Source organism: Helianthus annuus, chromosome 6 (genome assembly GCF_002127325.2).
Source record: "Helianthus annuus cultivar XRQ/B chromosome 6, HanXRQr2.0-SUNRISE, whole genome shotgun sequence".
Classification (NCBI taxonomy): domain Eukaryota; kingdom Viridiplantae; phylum Streptophyta; class Magnoliopsida; order Asterales; family Asteraceae; genus Helianthus; species Helianthus annuus.
In genome coordinates, this window is record NC_035438.2 from 23,462,218 (window position 1) to 23,471,061 (window position 8,844).

The window sequence follows — 8,844 nt, forward strand, 5'->3', positions numbered from 1 at the left end:
ATTCCTACCTTCACCAATGGATAATTGACGAATGCATCCGTTAATGAAAGCACTCTAATTTGGAGTGTTTGTGTGACAACTTACGTGGATCACATAACAATTTGTTGAGTTCACAAGAGAGATATTGGGTCATTAGGAGTGGCACGCCTTAAATATCATCCTTGTGTTTTGGACGCATTGATTGTGGGTGTGAGGAAAACTCTAGAGTTCAGTTTAATTTCTTAGGAAGTCTCCATTTGGGCAACCTAAAATAAATTTATCAACTACATGTGGGTGAAACAAACAATAATGGTCGATATAAGAAATCGAGTTTTACAGTTTGAGTTCAAATTTGTGTTTTCAATATATGTTTAAATAAGTGTGTGTTGATTTAGGTTTTGAATCGTGTGTATTTATATAGGCTCAATTTGGTATTGGTTCTCGCTCTTTAGTATGTTAGAGCATTCATAACCGGTCCACCAAATTTTGTGAGAGTGGTTTTTATATTTATAATAAGTGGTTGTGACTTGTGAGTGAAGGAAAGAGAAAATGTTACTATTCATCTGTATATTTGTATATTTGATGAGACACTGTTCACCATTTATAAATTTTTTAAATATACTTTAAAAGTGATTGTGAGTGAAGGAGAGCGAAAAGGTAATGATAAAAATATAAAAAAATATTATTTAATTGAAAGCATAAAGAAAAAGTATTTATTTGTAGGGGAATTATAGGGTAGATGTGGTGGAAGCGATGTGAACGTTCTTAAAGAGTTAACCGAATTAAAAAAAGAGTTATAAAAAGAAATGTTTTATAAAGGTTTTAAAAATTAAAAAGCCCAAAAGAAAAAAAAAACTTATAGATGTTATAAACCAGACATTTTAGGCCCAACCCATTACTTATGGGCTTTAGGGTTTATGATTATGTTTATCTCTATATATTGTAATGTTGAATATTGTGAAGAATGGAATTCAGTTTTATCTCTATTTCTCTTTGGTTTTTATCACGTTATCAGCACGAGAATCTCCGCTGAGATTTACCGGCCATCATATCAAATCGTTGCTGTAACTTGCAACGGGTAGCAGTGCCACAATCCACAGACCATAACACATCTTGAATAAATCTTCAGTCCTTCATAATCCTGATAATATGACGAATTTATCAAAACTTGAATTTACCGCACTTATATTAATAATATTGTCACACCCCCAAATTCCACCTGCGGAGTATCATCCGCTTGAGGGCGTGACTGACCAGGATCCAGCCACCAATTATACTGAATAATTGAATTAGTAACCAAAGTAATACTTACTAACCATACGGTTAGCAAATATCATGTTCAGAGCTTAAAGCTTTAAGTTCAAATAGTAGTAAGTAGCGGAAGCATAAATAAAACAGTTTTAAACAAGGTTCATAGTTCATGTTTATTTAACACCCAACACCGGGGTAGACGAACACTACACATCCCCAAGCAGCAAGCTCCTCAGTCACTGGTTACCTGCAAAGCATGCAGTAAGGTGTCAACAATAATGTTGAGCGAGTTCACTAGTTGTCCAGTTTTAATTACCAAAAACTTGTTTCACCAGTTAATTTATCCGTTTATACATGCCATGGGGAGCTACCCCAAAAGTTAGCGACTAAACTGTTTTTCCAATACCGAACACTAGGTAACCGTTGCGTTTCCGCAGGATGCCCCGTTGTCAATGTTCTATCATCATTGACGGATGCCTGAGTACATTAGTTCACGCCCGATCCCATACGCGGGCACGGTGTGAGGCTGGTAAAACCTAAATAGCGCTATCAACTAATAACCCGTTCGCCTGGCCCCGGCGACTAATCGGTATTATGTAGTAGGGACTTGAGTGATAGAGTTTCGTTTAGTGCCGTTTGTTGCAATCCGTATAAACAGTAATTAACTAAAGGTCCCCAATAACAAGGGAAGAAAAGTAAGTTGTATCCCCCATAAGGGGATAGTGTTGTTTTTAGTTCCGTTTCCCAAACCACCGGGAACGCATGCTTTAGGTTGTGAACTCACCTTGGGTTGCTCGGTAGATTAATTATCCGGTAAATCACGTTGGTCACCACGTCCTAGCATGGTTACCAAATATAGGTCAAGTTGGGGTACAAGTAATCACGTATATCATACACGTATTAAACACATAGCATGCATACAAACATACATTGGGTTATTGGGCCGGCCCTAATATTTGCATAGTCAGTAACACATAGTCCAGTCAAACAGGTAACCCAATTAAACACATTGTGGCCCAATAACCAAAACAGGCAGCCCATTCGAGACAAGGCGGTCTCGACTTGAGTACAATAATCATAATAAACTGCCTAGTCGAGATAAAGCGGTCTCGACTCGAGAACGCACAGTCTCGAGTCGCAACCAGGAGGTTTCGTGTTATCATGTTTTGGTCTCGAGTGGTGCTGGTCAGGAGTCGCAACCTCAGAGGTCCCGAGTCCAGTCTCGAGTCGAGATCATGAAGTCTCAACTCGAGACCTTGCCAGTCTCGAGTCCCTTAAGTCCGTCTCGAGTCGTCAAGGGATGGTCTTGAGTCGCAACCAAGGGTCTCGACTCGCAACCTCAGTTACGTGCACATAATCCTTCTAGAACCTGTCACATGTACTAACCAATAGAATTGTGTAATCGTGATTTGGTGTACTATCCAATAGAAATTCACAAACATGTTTTGTTGTCTAATTTTCCAAATATTCAGATCAAACATAGCATATTCAAATATTTTTCATGATCTTCAAGTAGTTCATCATGCATATTCAAACAAATCAACTAACATTTAATCCTTGGTTCTTAACACAACTTCATAACATGAGATTTATGAGCAGAATCATGTGACATATAAGACAATCATTAAACACCATATTTGCCCTATTTTATCATTATAAATCGGATGGTAATAATCGTCAAACATTGATTCATACACACACATGTTCATCCTTCACAACCAAGCATTTATGAGCAAAATAGCTAAGATAGAAGGATCACTATAACACTTAACATAATCCGAATGGTTCTAATCCTCTTTTTACCAAACCGTTCATATATAAATCATGAAGAAACATGGTTAGTCAAGTAAAACATGCTACTCATATCATCAAGAAAGGACCTTATCTAATCATCATACATAAACAACAACTTTTAAATATCCAACCAAAGGAGATACTAACCGGCTAGGCTCAAGGTGTGATAATATGAAGAATAAGCTTCAAATTAGGATCCGAAGCTAGAACCGAGAGTCCTTGGTTGAATCCGAGAGAGAGAAGGAGATGAGAGGAGGTTGATGATGATTTAGGGTTTTAGGGTTTTAGTGAAGGAGAGAGTGAGTGAGATGAGGGAGAGTGTTTGACAATGGTAAAAGTTGTAAAGGTTGGTCACCCTCAAGGGTTTTATATCCATCTCGAGTGGGTTAGGGGTTTCCGAATGGGCTTCTCGGTTGCATGGCCCAACCGGCCCGATTGTTACTGTTCACTCGAGACCGGGAGTGGTCTCGAGTCGGATCCTTGGGGTCTCGGCTCACTTGTAACACACACATATATATATAATATACATACATACAACACATAATAACAGATAATCCATAGTTTTCATTTAATAATATACGTACACGCAATGTTAAATCAAGAAGGTTGCCCGGGAAAACCCGAAGTGTCACATTATCCCCAAGTTTTAAGAACTTTCGTCCCGAAAGTTAAGGCAGTCACTGTCAAGCTAGTATAAGTGAGAACGTTTCAACGGGGTGTCACATCATCCCCCCGTTAGTTTGGAATTTTGTCCCGAAATTCGGTTGTAGCTTCAGTGCTGGGGGTTTCGTTTGGGAACAACTGGGGATACCTGTGCTTCATCTGGTCTTCCCGCTCCCAGGTAAACTCTGGGCCACGTCGCGAGTTCCAACGGACTCGCACGAGAGGTATCTGGCTATGTTTGAGGGTTTTGATCTCTCGATCCGTGATCTCAATCGGTTCCTCAGTAAAGTGTAGCTGTTCGTCAATAGTGAGTTCCTTGAAAGGAATTACAAGCGTTTCGTCTGACAAGCACTTCTTCAGATTAGATATGTGAAATACGTTGTGTACCGCACTCAGTTATTCAGGCAGGTTCAATCTATAAGCAACCTTACCGATTTTCTCGGTAATTTCGAATGGTCCAATATATCGCGGATTAAGCTTGCCCCGTTTACCAAAGCGTACCACACCCTTCCAGGGTGAGACTTTAAGTAGAACCCGGTCACCGACCTGGAATTCTAGTGGTTTCCTGCGCTTATCAGCGTAGTCTTTCTGACGGTCACGAGCTGCCGCCATGCGTTGTCTGATCTGGGCAATCTTTTCCGTTGTATCTACCACCATCTCTGGGCCCGTGATTTGACTATCACCGATTTCCGCCCAGCAGAGAGGTGATCGGCATTTACGACCGTACAATGCCTCAAAAGGTGCTGCCTGAATGCTAGTGTGGTAGCTGTTATTGTAGGAGAATTCCACTAGCGGTAGATGCTTCTCCCAATTCTTGCCAAAATCGATCACACATGCTCTAAGCATGTCTTCTAGGGTTTGGACGGTGCGTTCGGACTGTCCATCTGTTTGCGGGTGATAAGCGGTGCTCATGTCCAAACGTGAGCCAAAGGTTTTGTGCATAGCTTGCCACAATTCCGAAGTAAAACGAGCGTCTCGGTCGGAAATAATGGAGGTTGGCACCCCGTGCCTCGAAACTACTTCCTTTAAGTAAACCCCCGCCAAGGTAGAAAACTTGTATGTCTCTTTAATAGCCAAAAAGTGTGCGGACTTGGTCAATCGATCTACTATTACCCAAATAGTATCATTTCCGCGTTGAGACCTAGGTAGCCCTGTAACAAAATCCATGGAAATTTGCTCCCATTTCCATTTCGGGATTTCTGGTTGTTGGAGTAGGCCTGCTGGTTTCTGGTACTCTGTCTTGACTCTTGCGCAAGTCAAACATTTGCTGACATATGTTGCTATGTGAGTTTTCATACCAGGCCACCAATATGTAGTCCTTAAGTCATGGTACATCTTATCCGAGTCAGGATGTACTGAGTAACGGGACTTATGGGCTTCGTCCATCACGAGTTCACGTAAATCTCCATAGAGTGGAACCCAAATGCGCCCTGTTACATAGTAAGCGCCATCTTCTTTTTGTTCTAATCGCTGTCTCGATCCCCGCAGGGACTCAGCCCTGATGTTTTCCGGTTTCAATGCTTCGACTTGAGCATTTCGGATCTGAGTAGGGAGGTTAGACTGGATGGTAAGTTGCAATGCTCGCACGCGCTTTGGTATAGTGTCTTTTCGGCTGAGGGCGTCTGCCACGACATTGGCCTTGCCCGGATGGTACTTGATGGCGCATTCGTAGTCATTCAAGAGTTCGACCCATCGACGTTGTCGCATGTTTAATTCCTTTTGCCTAAAGATATGCTCGAGACTCCTGTGATCGGTGTAAATAGTGCACTTGGTACCGTACAGGTAGTGTCTCCATATCTTAAGAGCAAAAATCACTGCTCCCAGTTCCAAGTCATGCGTAGTGTAGTTTCTTTCATGCGTCTTAAGTTGTCGAGAAGCGTAGGCAATAACTTTCTCGCGTTGCATCAACACGCAACCGAGCCCGTGGATAGACGCATCGCAGTAAACCACAAAGTCGTCAGTGCCTTCAGGCAACGAGAGAATAGGAGCACTACAGAGGTTATCCTATAGCCTTTGAAAGGCCGACTCCTGAGCTTCATTCCACTTGTAAGCAATGCCTTTCTGAGTGAGTGTCGTGAGGGGTTGAGCAATCTTTGAGAATCCTTTGATGAATCTGCGGTAGTATCCTGCTAATCCCAAGAACTGGCGAACTTCGGTTGGTGTTTTGGGCGTAGGCCAATTCTTTATCGAGTCGATCTTAGCGGGGTCAACGTGAATCCCATCCTTATTGACCACATGCCCAAGGAAATAGACCTCTCGAAGCCAAAAGTCACACTTCGAGAATTTGGCGTACAATTGCTCATTGCGTAAGAGTTCGAGGATAAGGCGTAGGTGTCGTTCATGCTCTTCTTGACTTTTCGAGTAGATCAGGATGTCGTCGATAAACACAATCACGAATTTGTCGAGGTAAGGCTTACACACTCGGTTCATGAGATCCATAAAAACCGCAGGCGCGTTAGTCATTCCGAAAGGCATGACGAGGAACTCGTAATGACCGTAACGAGTTCTGAACGCAGTCTTGGAGATGTCTTCATTACGAACTCTCAGCTGATGATAGCCTGATCGCAGGTCAATCTTAGAATAGTAGCTCGATCCTTGCAACTGATCGAACAGGTCGTCGATGCGCGGGAGAGGGTAACGATTCTTGATGGTAACCTTGTTTAGCTCACGATAGTCGATGCACATTCGGAATGTGCCATCCTTCTTCTTAACAAAGAGTACTGGTGCTCCCCAGGGTGATGAACTAGGACGGATAAATCCTTTATCCAATAGTTCCTGTAATTGCGTAGAGAGTTCCTTCAGTTCTGCAGGGGCTAGTCGATAAGGCGCACGAGCTATAGGTGCTGCTCCGGGAGCTAGCTCGATTTGGAATTCGACCTGACGGTGGGGAGGGAGTCCAGGTAGTTCCTCAGGAAATACCTCGGGGTAGTCACGTACTACAGGAAAATCTTCAATCCTCTTTTCCTTTTCGTGGGTGTCGGTGACAAGTGCTAGGATACCGGTGTGCCTTTTTTGTAAACACTTCTGGGCTTTTAGAAGCGAGATAATGCCTGTGACTTCTCCGCCTTTGTTACCTTGAACGATGAGGGGTTTGCCAGAACGACGAGGAATACGAACTGCTTTCTCTTGACAGAGGATCTCAGCGCGATGTTTGGATAACCAATCCATACCGATGACGACGTCGAAGCTTCCAAGCTTGACAGGGAAAAGGTCGATACTAAACGTCTGACCAGACAATTCTAGTTTGTAGTCGTGGATCACGTGCGAGGCCTCGATGTTTCTACCATTAGCTAACTCGACGATATGCTTAGAACTTAATAACGCAGGTGGGTGCTTAAGCTTCTTACTAATACGTAGGGATACATAACTAGCATCGGCTCCAGAATCAAATAACACAGAAACATAATGATCATCAAGTAGGAACTTACCCGCCACGACGTTGGGGTCATTCCTTGCTTCTCCAGCTCCAATCACAAAAGCTCTTCCTCTCGCACCATTCCCCGCATTGTTGTTTTGTTCATTGTTCCCAGCTCCCTGGTTGTTGTTGCGATTCTGATTCAGTTCAGGGCAATCCTTCCGCATGTGCCCTGTTGCCCCACATTTAAAACATCCGCGGTTGTTTCCCTGCTGCTGTTGCTGTTGGGGTTGTTGCTGATTCTACCTTGCTGGGAACTGACTTCTACAATCCTTGGCTTCATGCCCCATCTTGTTGCATCGCTGGCACTGACCTTTGTTACATGCCCCATTGTGGTGCCTGTTACACTTGTTGCACTTAGGGTAGCTTCCCCGGTAGCCACCCTGTTGCTGAGGGCCTTTGTTGTTTTCAGTTTTCCTTTGCTGGGCTGGGGCCTGAGTAGAGTTAGCATCCTTGCCCTGATTTCCATCCCACTTTCGTTTGCCATCACTAGAAGTTCCTTCCGCAACACTGATCCTTTTGGGCAACTTGCCCTCTTCCACAGCCTGGTTGGTGAGTTTGTGGGCAAGACGAACCACGGGCTGTATGGTAGTGAGGTTGGCCGAGGTCACATGGCTCCGGATTTCTGGGACCAAGCCTTTGATGTACAATTCGATCCTTCGATACATAGGTCGGGACATGTTTGGGCAAAGTGCAGCATAGTCGTTGGACAGCTTGGTGTAGGTCTCAATCTCTGACCCAACCATCTTGAGACCATAGTACTCGTCCTCGAGTTTGTGGATGTCATCCCTGTGACAATACTCTTCCTTGATCATATCCTTGAAATCTTCCCATGCAGTAGCATTAGCAGTCTCCAAACCAAGCATTTGAATTTGCGCCTTCCACCACGAAAGCGCGCTTCCCTCAAGGGTACCAGTAGCAAACTTTACCCAATTAGTTGGGGGACATTCGCAGACAGCAAAGACAGCTTCCACCTTCTCGATCCAGTGCAGTAGCCCTATGGCACCCTCAGTGCCATTGAAAGGAAGAGGTTTGCAATCCATGAAGGTCTTGAAAGTACAAACACGTGGTTGCACAGGTGCATGCTGACCTCCGGGGTGAGCTGCGAAAGCTGCAGCCACCGTGTTGATCAGGTTAGTGAACTGAGCCTGAGTCATGTTGACGTTTCCTCGTCCGCGTCCACTCATTGTCTTCATAGCCAGAAAACATAGTATGAGTGTGATGTCGTAACATAGCGAGAATGAGATAGAAGAGGGGAGGCGTATCTATCTAATTAGGCAAACTAGTACGTATAGTAGAGCAGAAAGCATAAGACAAACAAGCAAGTAAACATGGGTCCGAGCTATGAGGTCAGATAAGTCGAGTCTTGCACTTGGAGTGTAGTGTCGTTACGAGTCACGGGTTATAGTCTGGTTTTTCTCAAAAAGATTTTCCCCTTTTTAAAACCAAGTTCACTATAACCAATGGCTCTGATACCAATCTGTCACACCCCCAAATTCCACCTGCGGAGTATCATCCGCTTGAGGGCGTGACTGACCAGGATCCAGCCACCAATTATACTGAATAATTGAATTAGTAACCAAAGTAATACTTACTAACCATACGGTTAGCAAATATCATGTTCAGAGCTTAAAGCTTTAAGTTCAAATAGTAGTAAGTAGCGGAAGCATAAGTAAAACAGTTTTAAACAAGGTTCATAGTTCATGTTTATTTAACACCCAACACCGGGGTAGACGAACACT